At 39.7% G+C, this 18,579-nt stretch overlaps 1 long non-coding RNA gene across 1 annotated transcript in view; it reads right to left on the bottom strand.

The window, feature by feature from the left end:
- The window catches only part of LOC138167360 (uncharacterized), a 28,794-nt gene extending 16,438 nt beyond the window's left edge, over positions 1-12,356 (bottom strand). Inside the window, exon 1 of the long non-coding RNA XR_011169870.1 lies at positions 12,085-12,356. This is a non-coding gene — a long non-coding RNA (uncharacterized lncRNA). The remainder of the gene's footprint in view (positions 1-12,084) is intronic.
- Positions 12,357-18,579: the final 6,223 nt, after the last annotated feature.

Raw genomic sequence — 18,579 nt, forward strand, 5'->3', positions numbered from 1 at the left:
CATGTAAATGCTAGTTAATTCTTCTTCTTAAAGAAAACAGAATCAGAGTAAGAGTTGAATGACTCTCATGCAATGGAAAGCGCACAGATTCTGAAATGTAAGGACTGGGATTCCAATTCCACCTCTGATATTTACTCTTTACTACTTGTGTGAACTTGGACAAGTCACTTAACTTCTCTAGGCCTCAGTTTCCTCATCTGTAAAATAAAGAATGTGGATTAGATGGACCTTTCAGCCCCTTCTAACTCTAGCTCTATGTTCAAAAGAGAATTCTTGCCTCATAATCATGAAAAGCTTAGATTGGAATCTGTCATGGATATTGATTAGCTACATGACTACAGGAAAGTAAGCCTCTCTGAGCCTTCATTTCCACATGTACAAAATGGAGATAACACTAGTAGTACACACCACCCCAACTGGGTTCTTGACAATGTGCCAAGTTGTTGACTCTATCAAAGGTCACCTTATTAGCATGCTCCCATTCCTTAATCTTTCTCTAGCCATCAATATTATAAAAAGAAAACAATGTAATTGTCCTTGCTTCCACGTTTTATATATGTCTTCTTCAAAATCTAATTTGGTCAGTGATTTGGGCCCATTAAACCAGGGTTCACTACCCAAAGGAAGACAGTACCTTCTATGTAGTTGGACTTAATAAGTGAATTCTACTAACACCTCTGGTTAGCCTTATCTGACCTATTCATAATTAATTGATGGACTTATGACAGGTTTCTTTTCCTTTCATCTGCTTCAGTGTATCACCCATCTCAAAGTCCATGGGTATAGGACACTTTCCTTACTGGCAAAGATGAAGGCCCTACCCTGTGGGAGGGGCAGGCCTCCTCCCTTCCAGAGAGAAGATGGAAGAGGCCAACCTCCCTTCAGGTTGATGAAGGAAGATGTGAGAGGATCAGGTGGTTGCCCATCATATCCCTATTTCTAGTTTGTTACTCTAGAAACCTGAGGTGAGATCCAGGATACTCTCTCTTGGTAAAGCTGAGTTACCTCATTCCCCATGGGATGACTCCACTCTGTATTGATCTGTGTATGTTTTCCTATGGATACCTTCTCTAATTTCTGTTTTGCTATGATTTGGATAAACAAACTTCTTTGCTATTTGCTATGCATGGTCATTGTGGCCATGGTATTAGGTAGGGCATTGTAAAGTGATATGTAAAAATCAGTTATTGTTGTAGTTAATATAATAGTAATAAGCAGAAGTGAGGCACCTAGGTGGCTCAGAGAACAGAGTATTGGGCCTGGAGTCAGAAAGACCTCAGTGTGAATCTGGCTTCAGACACTAGCTAGCTATGTGACCCCAGGCAAGTCACTTAACCTCCCTTCACCTTAATCCATCGGAGAAGGAAATGGAAAACCACTCCAGTATCTTTAGCAAGAAAACTCCATCCAGGGTCACAAAGAGTCAGACATGATTAACAACTGAACAATACAGGAAAGGGATCAAGCCTTGGATCTAAAGCCTGGTGTCCCTCTTCCTCACAAAGCGATCAGAAACTAGATGGCACCTGATCATATCCACTGGATGAACAACATTTAAGGGAACAAAGAGATACACTTCTGAGAAGAGCAGAGTGGTGGCCTCTGGCCCCAACATCCTGCTTCCCCTCCTGGCAGGAATGTGTTTCCTTGGAGAAGGGCTGGAGGCTAGAGATATCTATTCTCCTCCCTAGGAGCCACACAAGGACAGCCCTTTGTCGCAGGTGGCCTCTCTGCACATGTGGGGTCCACACTAATTTACTACATCAGTATAAAACCCCACCCCTCCTCCCTCCTCACAGCTGTGGGCTAGCCAGCATTTGGACAGAGCTGATGTCCTGGGAACAGTGACTTAAGCAGCCATTTTCCTGAGCTACAGCTGATACAGCTGTGCTCCCATCGCCTTGTAGTCTTCCTCTTATATGTGTAACCTAGTATTCCAGTAGATTATTTAGAATCAACAAACTCATGATCAACTGAGTGGTCAGTTCCTTGAAATAAGAACCTGGGCTACCCAGTCAATGATTCCCATAGGCATTCATTCAAGCCTCTTTAAATATCTCTCCTTCATCCTCACTGGAATTGTGAATGTGTTGAGTCTATAAAATCTGTCATTTCCTTCTTGTTATTGTTTTTGTTATTTACTCATTCCTACCTGATTCTACATGATCCCATGGATTTTGTCCATGGGACTTTCTTGTCAAAGATACTAGAGTGGTTTGCCATTTCCTTCTGTAGTGTGTCCCCATTTTATAGGTGAGGAACCGAGACAAATAGGGGTTAAATGACTTACCCAGGGTCACACAGCTAGTAAGTGTCTGAGGCCAGATTTGAGCTTAGGTCTTCCTAACAGTGCTTTATCCACTGAGACCCCTAGCTGCCTCCTGTTATCTCCTTAGCTTTGCACCCTTTTAGAGGCAGCTAGGGGACTTGGGGATAGACGTCAGGATCCATAGTCAAAAAGACATGAGTTCAAATCAGGCATCAGATGCTTACCAGCTGAGCAATCTCAGGGCGTCACTTAAACCCTTGTTTGTCTATTTTCTTAGGTGTAAAATGGGGATAGAAACACCTACTTTGCCAAGTTGTTGTGAGGATCAAACGAAATAATACACATGAAGCACTTAGCACAGGGCCCAGCACATAGTAGGTACTATATGAATGCTCATTCCCTTCCACTCCTCTTTCCAGCCTGTGTTTTCCTATGACCGTACTTGAGTTTAAGAACCCAGTAAAAATAGGGATGAATCTGATGATCAGTAATTTTCACCTGTGGCCTGGTGAACTGATTACAATTTAACTAAAACTCATCTTAAAAATGATACTTCAACCAGTTTTTTTTTTATGTCTTAAGCATTGTGTGTCCAATGATAGAATGAAAGGATTTTTCCTGATTTAGGAATTACAAGTATCAGTGATCAAGTTGGGAAATACTTTGTGAGGAGGAAGGGAGGGAATGGAGGGAGAGAGGTGCTCCTAAAGTTAAATTATTCCTACTCTGCTTCCCCTGAAGATTAACCTCTTCTAATCTTTGTGTGACATTTTGTGGGGAAGGAGGCAGGGGGAGATAGATGTACCTAGTCCCTGAATGTCTTAAGCAGTCAACAAGAACCTATTAATTGCCTACTATGTGCCAGGTACAGTGATAAGGGCAGAAACAGTCGACCTCAAGGAGCTTACATTCAATTGGTAGTAATAGCATGTATACCTACCTATAAGCAGATGAAAAATAAATATGAAGAAATTCATGGAGGGAAACACTAGCAACAGGGAGTGAGAGATCAGAAAAGGATAGATTTAGGTGACACATCTGAACTTTGAAGTTGTTGAAGTGGGAAATCAGGAAATGTCTCATGTAGAAGATGGCGCTTTGAGATAAGTTTTGAATTGGGTTTGGTTTGGGTTTTGGTTTAGTTTTTTTTTTTTTAGTCTTTCCATTCTTTGTTGTTTGCATTCAAGAGTTAGTTGAGTTTTGAAGGAAATTATAGATTCTAAGAGGCAGACTTGAGGAGGGAGAGCTTGGGGAATAGTCATGTCAAAAGCACAGAAATGGAAGATGAAGTATTTTCTATAAGGAAGAGGAAGAAGGCCAGTCTAGTTAGACCATAGACCTCATAAAGGGGAACAAAGTATAAGACTGGAAAGGTAGGTAGGAGTTAGGTTGAGAAGAGCTTTAAATGTCAAACAAAGGAATTTATATTTGTCCCTAGAGATAAAAGGAAACCCTTGGAATTTATTGAGTAAGAGAATGATGTGGTTAAAAGTATGCTTTTAGGAAAATCCAGAGATAGTTCCCTGCTCCCCTGGGTAGGCTGCTGAGTCTGCTAGAGACCTAGTTCTGGGAGCTACTGGGGATGAAGGAGTCTGTATTCCTTCATCTCTGGCTTCCTCCTGGACCTAGAGGTATCCTGCCCCAGGCATCAGGCCTGCCTGCTCACATTCCCTCTCCCTATAAAACCTGCTCACACAAACAAAGGTTGGAACCCCTCCTACCCGACTCACTTGATACATACCTCTGTTTTCCAGTAAATCAGATATTACTTTACTTAGTACTTAGTGATTCTTTTGAAACATGATCTCATTCTCTGATGTACTAGAATACATCTCTATGCTTCCTATATTATCTATCCTTATGACAAAGAAATATGTCATCAGAGGAGAGAGATCACAACATGAGACTTGTTTCTTTTTCTCAAGGAATTCACAATCTACTTGGGGAGATGAGACCAACATATTAAACACTTAGAGAATAAGATAGCATAGAATCAATAAACAAGTTACTATTAGCACTTAATAAATCTTTAAAATATTATGAGGACCCATATATACAAAAATTTAGGACCCATATTGCAAAAATATTTATAGCAGCTCTTTTAATGATGGCAAAGAATTAGGAATTGAGAGGATACCAATCTATTAGGGATTGGCTGAACAAGTTATGGCATATGAAGGTGATGGAATACTATTATGCTGTAGGAAATGATGAAGATATTTTCAAAAAACCTGGGAAAACTTTTATGAACTGGTACAGAATGAATTGAGTCAAACCTAGGGAACTGATTATGCAGTAATAGCAATACTGAGATGCACAGATTTAGACTTTCCATTCCAAATGTTTATTTGGACTATTTGTACCCAACCTGTGGTAAAGCCTTCTGATCCCATATTGGTCTGACCAGCTACAGTCAGACACATTATATCTTGACAGAAACATAGTGATATCATTTTGGTCCTCTTTAAGAATGAAGGACAACAAGGGGTGGCTAGGTGGCGCAGTGAGTAAAGCGCTGGCCCCGGAGTCAGGAGGTCCTGAGTTCTGTTCCAGCCTCAGACACTTAACACCCACCCACACACACACAAAAAAACTAGCCGTGTAACCTTGGGCAATTTACTTAACCCCAATTGCCGTCCAAAAAGGCAAAAAAAAAAAAAAAGAAATAAGGAAGAGGATGTGTTTAAGAGAAGCCTCAAAAGACTGGTATGAACTTGTAGGGGTGGCCAGGTGGCTCAGTGAGTAAGAGCACTGGCTCCAGTGTCTGGATGACCTGGATCAAATCCGGGCTCAGATACTCAGCACCACACCCAGAAATAACTGGCCTGGCCGTGTAAACTTGAGCAAGTTACTTAACCCCTATTGCTTATAAAAAAAAAAAAAGAATGAAGGACAACAACCAACCAACCAAGTAACAACAATATTTTAAAGATAACTTTGAAAGATTTAGGAGTTCTAATCAATACAATGACCAGCCACGATTTCAAAGGACTCATGATGATGCATGTTATTTACCTCCAAATAGAAAAATGATGGACTTCAGATTAGAGATCTGAGATTCCAGATCAGAGAATGTTTTCTTTCTTTGTTTCTTTTTTTTTATAGCTAGTAAGGGAATTTGCTTTGCTTGAACATATATGTGTGTGTGTATATGTATGTAACAGGTTTTGTTTTTCTTGCCTTCTCAATGGCTAGGGGAGGAGGAGATAGGAGGAAGAGAATTTGGAACTGAAAACAAAAAATTTAAAATAATATTATGAGTAGTATATTAAATTACCCTGGGGATTTGCAGCATATTTTTTGTTGTTTTTGTTGTTGAAAGGAATTCACAGAACTAAAAATATCAGAAACCACATGGTAAATACGAAGTTGCCTCAGAGCCAGTAAGACCTGAGTTCAAGTATCACCTATGACACATACTGGCTATGGGACCTTTAGCAAATCACTTAACCTAGGGCCCTAGGTCACTCTCTAAGACAAAACTGCAGAGTAGGAGCTACACTAGAAGAGGCTTCCTCATTGGCTGCTCCCTATGCTAATGAAGTCACAGGTCTAGTCCCATTCAAACATTAAATTTGGCATGTTAGAAAAACTATCCTGTTTGTGTCTCCTTTTGAAGTTTCTTCTGCTCTCTTTGGTATGTTTTTTAATCAATTAATCAATTGACAAATATTTATAAAGCACTCACTATGTGCCAGATATTTGTAGCCCAGGTTTCTCTGAGCAAGCCTAGTCTTAACACAGAGCCAGCCTTAAGGGGACCTTTGAGCAGTCTCCATGTTAGACAAACTGGATATGCTCAAAGGCCCTTCAAGGCTGGCTCCAAGGCAAGACTAGGCATGCTCAGAGAAGCCTGGGCCACATGTGTTAAAGTTTCATTGGTATTCTTCTTTCTTTTCTTCTCTTTTTCTCTTTGCATATCTGTAACTATCCACCAACACCTTCCCTAAGGAAAACTTATCCCCCTCCCCCCATCTCTATAGAAGTCCTTCCCTGTTTAACAAATAAGTGGAGCTAAGCTAAGCAAATTCACTGATTGGCAGTGTCTGAAAATGTGTGCCACTTCTCATTCATCACCTCTCTGCCAAGATGCAGGCAGCATGCTTCATCATCTGTCTTCTAGAGTTATGGTTAGTCATTGCATTGCTCTTAAGTCTTTCATAGTTGCATTCGAATCAAAGCCCTTTTGTCTAAAATTTGTTCCCCATCCCCCCCCCCATTGGACCAAAAAAAGACAGGATTTTTTGTGTTTGTTTTATTCTGCTTTATTTTGCATTTAACATCAGCTGTGAATTGTTGCATATTAAAGCCTCAAGGGCTATCTTATACACTGAATCTGTAAGTGTTTGTGGAAGAGACAGTTTGTAGAAGTGGAAAATGATGAACTGGGAGTCAGAAAATCAGGATATTTGCTTGTAGCCCTAGCTTTGATTATAGTTAGCTGTGTGACCTTGGGCATAGTACTTAACCTCTTTCTGGGTCTGTTTCCTCATTTGTTAAATATGGATGTTAGATTAGTCATTTTCAATTTTTTTAAATTATTTTATTCTGAACTTTAAAAATAAAGCATGCATTTCCATAACATTATAGTATAGAAAAAAAAAAGATTGTACATGAAACTACAAATCTATTTGGTACAAATATATAATAAAGTTATCATACAACTTTTTCTTTTTCTTATTCCCTTCCCTCCACCCTTTCCTTGCCCTAGAGATGGCCATCATTAGACACAAATATGTATATGTGTGTATACGTATGTAAAACCATTCTATACATTTATCTATTTATCTTTCTCTGGATGTAGATAGCACCTTCCTTCATATGTCCTTTTTAGTTAATTTGGACATTTATAATAATCAGAATGACTAAGTCACTGAAAGTCATTGTTAAAACAATATTGTTGTTACTGTATACTACATTCTCTTGGATTAGGCATTTTCTAAGAATTTTTTCAGTTATGAAATTCTATGTGTGTGTAAAAGAATCATCATCTTAACATTAAGAGCACTGTTGGTAGGGGCATCTAGGTGGCACAGCTGAGTAGAGCACCGGCCCTGGAGTCAGGAGGACCTGGGTTCGGATCCAGCCTCAGACACTTCACACACACACACACACACACACACACACACACACACACACACACACAAAAGCTAGCCATGTGACCTTGAGCAAATCACTTAACCCCAATTGCCCTACCCTCCCCCCTTCAAAAAGTAAAAAAAAAAAAAAGAGCACTGTTGGTATTAAGAAATAATTCCAAATATATGGGAAAAATATTGGAGTAAAATATCTCTAATATGACTCTGACATATATATTGTGTATGTGTATAGAACTAACACAGATGTATAGGATGTCCCAAAAGTGTTAATGCATACCCAGTACATGACTAAAAGCCATTGCACAATGGATAAGTAATCAAAGGATATGCCTGTATGCCTCTATTCATCTAAAAACATTTTTTCAAATGCTGTAATAAATGCAAATTATTTGGTGCTTCTTTATATTAATCTACAACTTTCATATCTATGAGCAGCCTTCTTTTGCTCATCTTTTAGTTACAAAGAACATTATACTCTGTTTCTCCACTCAGTGACAATATGGAACTAGAATTAGTGGCTAGGTGATACAGTGGATAGAGTGCCATGCCTAGAGTCAGAAAGATTCCTCTTCCTGAGTTCAAATCCTCAGATTCCTCTTCCTGAGTTCAACCTCAGATACCTACTGGCTGTATGACCTTAGACAAGTCACTTAACCCTGTTTGCCTCAGTTTTCTCATCTGTAAAATGAGCTGGAGAAGGAAATGGCAGGTTACTCCAGTAACTTCGCCAAGAAGACTCCAAATGAAGTCATGAAAAGTTGAACACAACTGAAAAGCAAGTCAACAACAAAATATATTATAAGAAATGTTTTCTCTGGCAGAGATTCATATTCAGGTCAAGGAGCTATCTTAGTCTAGACCTCAAGGTCATACCTATATCATACCTAATAATTAATGTAGAAGACAAGTGAATGCTCTTTTTGGTGAAAGTGATGGGGTATGAGCCCAATGGAAGAAGAGAGACCAACTGAAAGCATACAAAGACTCTTGATTGGTGGAAAGAGAAAATGGCGAGCTTCCTAGGCAACTAGATAGGATGTATCTTCCTTAGTGGAATTTCTCAGTCTGAAGAGAATGATAACCCACAGAGAAAAGAAGGGACAGGGCTAACCTGTCATCGTCATAGTCACAAAAGATCAGTGACTGGAATGGGGAGGACTCAGCAGACCAAGTTTCCACCCTGGGGCCCCTTTCTCAGAAATTCTATTTCATGTAACCTAGCTAGGTTTCACTTCACTGCTTTCTCTTTGGCCACTTTCTTCACACTCTTTTATTGTGGAGTCAGGGACCCAGGGAAAATTCTTGAGCAGGAGAGAGACATGAAGCCTATTCATAAGGAAGATTATTTTGGCACCTATGTGGGAAATGGATTGGAGAGGGAAGAAACTAGAAGCTGAGATGCCAATTAGAAGGATACTGAAATAATGGGCGTCATATTTCTTGTCTTCTCAATGGCTGAGAGAATATTGAAGTAACAAGTATGAGTTAGAATAACAAGAACCTGAATTAAGGTGATGGCTGTGCAAGGAAAGAGAAGGGATGGACACGAGATATTATAGAGATCAAATAGACAATATTTGGCAATTGACTAGATCTGGAAGGTGATAGAGAAGAAATCGTTGAGGACAGCCATTATACCAGGAAATGTGAATGTGTATGCCAACATTCCCTCAAATATCCTGACATCCCAATTACTCAATGTCTTCAACTTCTGTGACCTGTTCCTCCACCAACTTGATCCACACATAAAGATTTTCACATGTTGATCTCCCATCACCCACCAGCATTCCACTTCACGATCAGGAGTTCAGAAATTCCTTTGTCCAGTCATAACCTCCCATCATTTCATCTCTCCTAGTGTCTTTAAACTTAACCTAGTGTCTTTAAACTTAAGTGTCCCTTAAACTTAACCTATGAAAATCCTTGCTAGACCCCACCACTCCCTGAAGTTATCATCCTATATTTATTCCCCTTCTCATAGCCAATTTTTTTTTAAAAATGTCTACCCTTTTGTAATGTTAATGGATATAAGATATGTAGATCTTCAGTTTGGTGGGCAGTTTAATACCTTTTCTCCCCTACACTTTCCTTCAGAGCCTCCCAAATACTAAGCTAGCTCTGGCAATGCAACATCAGCTTCATCAACTATGTATACATCCCTGGAAAGTATACTGCCAAGGTAAGTGAACTCATCCACAGCATTCAGTATGGTTGGTTGGATGGCATGGTACTGACTGATGGAGAACTTCTGTTTTCTTGGTGTTAATTGTTAGGCCAAAATTAGCATAAACAGCAGAGAATCAATCCATACTTTGATGCATCTCAACTTCAGAGGCTGCTCTGAGTGCACAAATCATCTGCTAACAAAAAAGTCACACACCAACTCTTCTCCACTTTAGTCTTGGCTTGTAGCCTTTTGAAATTAAATACTTTACCATCAGTGTTGTTGTAGCTAATATTAATGCCATTTTCATCCTCATTGAGGGAGTCTGACAACATCACAGAAACCATCATGCTGAAAAGCATGGGAGCAAGCACACACCCCCAATTCACTCCACTGGTGATTCAAAAAGCCTGAGAACAGGTCCATTTTCTGGGACTTGAGCAACCATGCCATCATGAAATTGATGTACAATACTGATAAACTTCTCTGAGCAGCCCAATTTTGCCATAATTTCCATAAGCCCTCGTGACTGACAGTAAAGTAGCAAAGGCCTTGGCCAGATCCACAAAGTTGTGTACAGATGTGTGTTTTGCTTCTTGCATTTCTCCTGGAATTATCCTGAAGTATTCTGGTAGCTGTGTTGCCTTCAGGCTGCCACTTTTGTTGAATATCAATGCTTAGGAGTATTAAGAGGATAGCCTATGAAGAGGATAAGTCTATGATTGGTCTAGCACCCTGTCCCACACATCGCCTTTGTCACTCTCACACCTTGTCTATCTCTGCTTACAATGACAGAGTCTATTAAATGCCAGTGTTTGCTGTAAGGGTGTATCCATGAAGTATGATTGCATTTACATAAATAAAAAACAGTGTTGGCGATGAGAAGGCCATGAGTTGCACAAGTCTTCAGTAATAGGTGACTGTTGCTGTTTCTGCTGTTTCCATTCTCCCAAGGACTCCCTGCCACTTTGGATAGTCTGTGCCTAGTTGTAGGGTTAATGGAATATATGATCTTCCATCTATTAATAGGCCTATATGACCACCCGTGTTCCTTTTTCCCTTGGAACATGGGCTCTGTTCCCAGGTCTAAAGATACACAGGTATTTCAATCATGGATGTCTTGCTTCTTTAAGCTCCAGCCCAGTTCACAGCTGTGACACATTCTGAGTGACACAGAGCCCATCAGGTGATTCAGGGAGATTTATATTGCCTTGGGGGAGGAACTTGACTAAGGGGGAAGCTTGCTTATGGGAGGTTTGCTTGCAGGAGGCTTTCACACCTTTTGGTACTGGGTCAATTAGGCACTGAGTCAGTAGGTTGTGGTGCCTCCTGGCTCTGAGCCTATTAGTTGAAAACTATATATACTGGGAGGTTGGTATTTTACTTGGGGCTTACTCATGGGAAGAATGTTTCTTTGTGATTTGGGCAGAGGAGACTCTGGGTAGCTGTTGTTAAGGATCTCCCTGGCTTTGTGAACCTAGATGTTGGCGTTCCTGGGTCTGGTGATTAGGCATCTATTACTCTGTTTAGATAGTTGGAGCCCTGTCTATTGGATTATTTTTTGGATATTCACTTCTTTCTACTTATCTGTTTGCATTGTTTAATTAAAATAAGATCATTAGAAAAGCAAATCAAAGAACCTGTACTAGCAGACCACCCTGTGCAATAGTGTGGTTGTTACTATACTAGTCTGGCATTAAAGTCATCCAGACAGTTTGAGACCCCTTGGTTAACCCTCAATCTGGGTTAGCCTGTCTGCCAAAATGGTTTATCAGGGTGTGGCTGCTGCACATGGTATAGTTTCTTGCAGCCATGGGTGAGATTTAAGTGATGCACACCAAAGGTAGAAAGCAGCCCTCCCACCAGAGGTACTCATCAGTCCCAGGGATTCAATTATCATCTGTACATAATGATTCTCAAATCTACCTGTCCAGCCCTAACCCCACTGACCTCCACTCTCACATCTCCAACTGCCTTTCAGATATCTCAAACTAGATGTCTAAGTAGATATCTTAAACCTTTGTCCAAAATCAAATTTATTATTATTTCTTCTAAATACTTCCCCCTTCCAAACTTTCCTATTACTATCTAGGACACCATCATCATTCCAGTCCCTTAACTTGCAACCCAGGTGACATACTCAATTCATCAAAGTCTCTCATTCCCCTCAGATCCAACCTGTTGCCCATGCCTGTCAGTTTCACTTTTGCAACCTCTTCTGAATACACCCCTTCTTTACTCTGATTCTGCCACCACCCTGGAGCACACCCTCAGCACCTCCCACCTGGACTACTGCAATAGACTACTGGTTGGTCTGCCTGCCATGAGTCTCTCTACATTCTCATCCATCTTCCATTCATCCACCAAAGTGATTTTCCTAAAGTACAGTTCCAACCATGTTCACACACACACACACACACACACACACCAAGCTCCAGTGACTCCCTATCACCTCCAGAATCAAATACAAAATTCTCTTTTTGGTGTTCAAATCCCTTTATAACCTACAAGCCTCTCTGCTCTCTCCCCCCCCTCCCCCTTTCCAATTATACCTTATCTATTGTCCAAGCCACATCTTCCTTCCAGGGACAACAGCCTCCTTGAAGTTCCATGAACAAGACTCTTATCTCTTGGCTCCAGGCATTTTCTCTAGCTGTCTTCCATGCCTGGAATGCTCTCCCTCCTCTTCTGCCTGCTGGCTTCTCTGGATTCCTTCAAGTCTCAACTAAAATCCCACCTTCTACAGGAAACCTTTTGTAATCTCTCATAATTCTAGTGCCTTCCCTCTATTGATTATTTCCTGTTTTTCCTGGGGTTGCTAGGTGGCGCAGTGGACATAGTGCTAGGCGTGGAGTCAGAAAAACTCATCTTCCTGAGCTCAAATCTGGCCTCAGAGACTTATTAGCTGCGTGGTCCTGGGCAAGTCACTTACCCCTCTTTGCCTCAGTTCCTCATCTATAATATGAGCTGGAGAAGGAAATGGCAAATCACTCCAGTATCTTTGCCAAGAAAACCCCAAATGAGATCACAGAGTCAGATACAACTAAAAAATTATCCAACAATAAAAGGTTTTTTTATACATAGTTTGCTTGAACACACTTGTTAGCTTGTCTCCTTCATTAGACTGAATGGTCATTTTCCTTCCTTTTGTATCGCCAGAACCTCCCCCTGTCATTGGCACAAAATAGGTGCTTAAAATATGCCTGCTAACTGGCTGATGAATTGATAACTTTGTACAGAGCAGCTTTTCAGAAATCTACAATCTGGCTTCTGATCTCCTTACTGAAGAATGCTGATCCACGCAATGACAAACCACAACTGAAAAAGACCAACGATGCATATTGGTTACTTCAAGACAAAGAGAATAATGGACTCAAAATGCAGAATAAGACATGTATTGTTTTGGCACGACCAAAGCCAAAATGAAAATTTGTTTTGTTTGTGTACATGTACTTAAGACAAAAGTTGTTGTTTTTTTTCTTTTTCCCAATGCAGAACGAGGGAGAGAAAAATAAGACTTGTTAAACAAAAAACAAATAAAACCAATAAACTTTTTTTAAGGAAAACATTCATTTTATCAGAGTCTTCCTGTAACATGTAATGAGTCTTTCATAAGGTAAGACCTATAATAGCAGAAATTATTACATTTTTTGTGCTTATATGGTTGCTAATCCATAGTAGGTACTTAATAAATGCTTATTGGTTTGTTGTGGCATTCAATACAGGGAGGACCAAGTTTGAGGTGATAATAACAGATAACATTTATTGAGTACTTTAAAATTGCAAAGTGCTTTGCATTTATTATCCCATTTTTTCCTCACAGAAAAGGAAGGAGTTGGTCTGGGGGAGGGGACAGTATTGTCATCTTTTTAAAATTTCATGTAAAGTAACTTAGGCTGATGATTAGCCCAGGATCATACAGTTATTATATATCTGAAGATTTGGAGCTCAGTTCTTCCTGACTTCAAGTCTAGGACTCTAGTCACTATACCAAACTGCCTCATCTTCAAGTAATAGAGGAAGTTTTCATTAAAAAGTTTATTATAAATATTATTTAACCTCAGATACTCACCTGTGGTCTGGTCCCAATGTATATATGCAGCATGCTTAAACATATAAAAGTTGCTTATTTCTACTTCATTTTTCACCCCTATTGTTTCTAATGTCTTAAAAGATACTAGGATTCTTTTTAAGACATAACCTTACTGGCAAAATGGTTAGCCCATGTATTCCTAAAATTTAGAGCTACAATAAATCATTTACTGTCTTCCATCACTGGTTATCTTTTCATGTTTATATGATATCCTCTTTCTCCTCCCCCCCCGCCCAAATTTACAAGTTTTGTTGTTTTGGTTTTTTTTAGGCAGGGGCTATCTTTAATATATTTCTAAGCCTAACTTTCTTTCTTTGTTTTTAATTTTAGACTCAAACACCAGAACCCAAATACAGAATAGAGAAAAGAAAAAGAAACATATCATATAAACTTAAATATTGAAACTTAAATACAAAGTAAGAAAAGAAAAAAAAAGCATGACATGGGACTGCAGAGCCTAAGAGGGAATTCAAAATATGTACTGATAAATTTTCATTTCAAGAAAGCCTGTATGGGGGCAGCTAGGTGGCACAGTGAATAGAGCACTGGCCCTGGAGTCAGGAGGACCTGAGTTCAAATCAAGCCTCAGACACTTAACACTTACTAGCCCTGTGACCTTGGGCAATTCACTTAAACCAAATTACCCTGCCTCCTTCCCTCCAAAAAAAGGCAAAAGAAAAGAAAGCAAGCCTGTATGATAAATACTACACATTGTATTGAGAACTATCTATCTTATTGCCTGCCATCATACTAAACACAGAATAGGCAATTGGTATTTGTCGACTGCATGAATTAAAATTTAGCTTACAGAACACAGAAGTACAGAGCTAGTAGGTCTTCAGCAACCATTAAGTGATGGGAAGGAAGTAGAAGGCTAGTGATGGCAGGGAATAGAGTAGGGTAACGTTAAAGCAAGTAATGTACTTGTGTTATAAACAAGCCCATGACTAAGCTATGAGGATGGTGGGGTAGGGCTAGTAGTGAAGGATGCAACCTTTCTACCTTTTTCTACACCTAATCCTATTTCAGGTATCGTGGGCAGTTCCCTGAAGGATAGTCATGTGACACTGCTTACTTATGTGGAGGGAGATGTGATTCCTGAATAACTGAAAGACCTTGGAGTCTATGAGAGAGAGATGAAGGAAATAAGAATTTGGTTACTCTGAATTAATAGAGAGACTTTGGAGAGAGAGAGAGAGAAATTTAGACCTAAATCTTCCTTGATTTCTTGTTAGTATTTGCTTAGATAAATGTGTTTGCTCCCTGTCTAAGATGGTCTTTTGTGTAACCAGTGCTTGATGACCTATAACTAAGATGGCAAGAGAAGACTATTCCTTCCCCTTTGGGAATGACCAGGGAAAGCAATTTTTATTCCAAGCCTTTTAAAGAGCACTGTACTTCTAATTTAAAAATACCTAAAGTGGGGTGGCTAGGTGGTGCAGTAAATAGACAACTGGCCCTGGGAGGACCTGAGTTCAAATCTGGCCTCAGACACTTAACACAAAAACTAGCCATGTGACTTGGGCAAGTCACTTAACCCCAACTACCCTCCAAAAAGGGGAAAAAAATACCTAAAGTACAGTAGAGATAATAATTCTAGCCTAATACCCTCTTGAAGTTATAAGAGCAAAGGAATAATTGCCCAGCTGGACCCCCATTTCTCCTCTGCTAGGCTATTTCTGAAACTGAATTCTGTTTCCAGGAAATACTTATAATGCTAGATCTGGAAGTATCTTCAATGTTCGAATCCTCTCATTTGACAGATGAGGAACCAGAGACCTAGGGAATCTAAGTGCCCTGCCCAAAGTCATATATGTAGTAAACATCAGATAAGAAATTTAAATCCAGATTCTCTGACTTCAGAGCTCTTTTTACTACCATCCTTCCTTCCCCTCCAACAGTGTTCATAATGTCATCTCTTCCTGCTCACCTTAGCCATGTACTTCTTTTCCCCACCAGTCCCCAATATCTCAGTGAGGTTTAAGAAGTATCTTCATATTTCCCCAACTATGTCTATTTGTTTGAATCACTGAAACCCATCTTTCATCATCGCAGTAAATGCAATCCAAACCATTCCCATAGTAATCTGTTTTATCATAAAATATTGCTGATGGGAAGAAGTTTGAAATAAATATACTGGGATAAGGGGTGGCTAGGTGGTGCAGTGAATAGATCACTGGCTCTGGAGTCAGGAGGACCTCAGTTCAAATCCAGCCTCAGATACTTAACACAAAAAAACTAGTCATGTGACCTTGGGCAAGTCACTTAACCTCAATTGCCCTACTTCCCCCCCCCCCAAAAGCAAAAAAAAAAAAAAAACAAAAAAAAAAAAAATTGAAATTCCAGGGCACCTGGGACAGCATCTTTCCATAAGGAGAATTTGGCAAATAAGCCTCCTTCTGGGAAAAGAATAATGATGCCATGAAAAGGAAGTCCCCTGGAGAGACAGAGTGTGGAACACATGTAAACATTCCATAACTGATTCCTGGAGTCTAATCATGTGTGAAGAGAAGGCTCTTTGATTGGCTTCTGAGGTATATTCATAACAGCCTAGCAGTTTATTTAATTTTCATTTGCATCATTCACTTCTGGGAGTTCTCAATGATTGTTGTTCTCCATAGCCTCTAGTGCAGAGAGAAGAGTCTCTAGCATCGGAAATTCCAAATGTCAGGAGGATGGGCTACAGGAATCTGGCAACTGGAGCCAAGGCCAAATGTAGTAGCCAACCCAGCAGGGGTATTGTAAAGAGCAAGGATTGATTTTTAGGAGGACATTCAGTTCCTCATACAGTTAAGAAGAGGATTCATCTGGCAGAGATGTCACCTCTGGGCATGAACTCGGTAGAATGAATACTACGTAGGAATCAAGGTAAGGCAAACCTCTCCAGAAACTAAAGTGATATTCAGGCAAGTATGGCTCAGAGAGGGTAATGAAAATGTTTATATGTTTGTATGGACTGTCTTTGAAGAAAATTTCCTTTTGTAAAAGCTGATGGATCTTAAATAGAATTGAGGTACCCCCTAATAATGGGGAAAATAAAGCCATTGGGGGCTCAAGTCAATAACAGCAGAGGAAAAGCCATGCCTACCTCCTCAGGTAACCCTGGAACAAGAGGAAATGTAGCCTACCTCGCCTTGACAGAGTGAGCTAGAGTGCACATACTGCATAAGATATGACTGTGAGGGGCAGCTGGGTGGCACAGTGAGTAAGAGCACCAGCCCTGGAGTCGGGAGGATCCGGGATTGGTTCCAGCCTCAGATACTTAACATCCACACACACACACACACACACACACACACAAAAACTGGCGGTGTAACCTTGGGCAAGTTACTTAACCCCAATTGCTTAAAAAAAAAACCAACAAGATATGACTGTGAGCAGAATGGACCCTCTCTGAAAATGAAGGACCCACAAATAACCAAAGAAGAATAGTGATTTCATACTAGAGTGGATGAATGTCAGCATGTAAGAGCTTCTCAAAGTGTATGCCTAAGTACAAAGTACAAGGTAGATCTAATGAAATAATGAGAAATAAGGAGAAGTTTGAATTCAGAAGTGTAGGAAATGTTAAGAGAAACTTATTTCCAAATTTAAAAAGCTAAAAGATAAGAAAGCCAAATGGTTCAAGGATTTTTTAAAATGGCTACAATAGGAAAAAAAAATACATTTTTAGTTCTTGTCCACTAGTAAAAAGTCTCTAAAAAATCAGTTTGAGGGGCAACTAGGGGGCGCAGTGAATAGAGCACTGGCCCTGGAGCCAGGAGGACCTGAGTTCCAATACAACCATAGACACTTGACATCTAGTTGTGTGACCTTGGCCAAGTCACAACCCCAAATTGCCTTTCCTTCCCCCCTCCAAAAAAAAAAAAGAGCTTGAATTCAAATTAGAAAATTCCGTTTTGCAAAAAACAACCTCTTTAGAACTTTTTAAAAAGAGAAAGGTAGGTTAGGCTAGAAAGAAGGGTAAATAAGCTATAGAAGCCAATTGTGTGTGAGACTTTGAACAATATGAACAGGAAACCAGCCACAGGGAGCCAAGAAAAGAACCCATCAGCAGTATCATACAATCATGGATTTAAGATGGAAAAGGATACAACTGGCTGATTAGTTCAACCACCTCATTTTGCAGAAGAGGATATTGAGGCTGAGGATATAAAGTCCAAGGTCAAACAGGAAATAAGTGACAGAGCTAGGATTCAAACTCAGATTTTCTGACTATTAAATTTAACACTTTATATTGTATCATACACCTCTTTAGCATTATAGAAATTGATTATAAAAATGAGATCTGGAATGACCAAAAATAATTAAAATATCTGTTTTAAAAACTCTTGTAGTTTTGTTTGTTTAACCCAAAATCAAAACTTAAATACTCAGGTTTGGTACTATAATAGAAAAACAGTAATTCTCCTGGTAATGTATAATCAGCCAAGAAAAATGACATTTCATAACTACAAAATGCTACATTTTCAGTTAATGTGCTTTAAAAAGCCATCTATACCTAGCACATACACTTCATCTCCTCTCACTATGTTCCCAAACTTCTGCAATGTGGTTTCCTACCTCATTACTCAATTGAAACTGCTCTCTCCAGTCAAGACAGCCTACTGGCTGTCCAATAGGCATCTTGAACTCACAACATGCCTGAAACAGAATGCGTTATCTTTTCCCTGAACTCTCCTGAACTTCCTATTTTCCCATCACTCACCTCACATATTCAATGAGTTTCCAGTTCTTATTGTTTCTATATCGACAATGTCTCTCAAATCTTTCTCCTTCCTTTCACTCACACAGCCACTTTATCACTTCTCTCTGGGAATAATGGGATAGCCTCATAATTAGCATACTGCCTCAAGTCTGTCCCCATTCTAATCCATGGTCCCCATGGCCAAAGACCAAACTATATTACCCTCCTATTTAATAAACTCTAGTGGCTCCTTATCACCTCTAAGAT

This window comes from Petaurus breviceps, unplaced genomic scaffold (genome assembly GCF_028583685.1).
Source record: "Petaurus breviceps papuanus isolate PSGF00001 unplaced genomic scaffold, PetGlider_PUasm1.0 229, whole genome shotgun sequence".
NCBI lineage: Eukaryota > Metazoa > Chordata > Mammalia > Diprotodontia > Petauridae > Petaurus > Petaurus breviceps.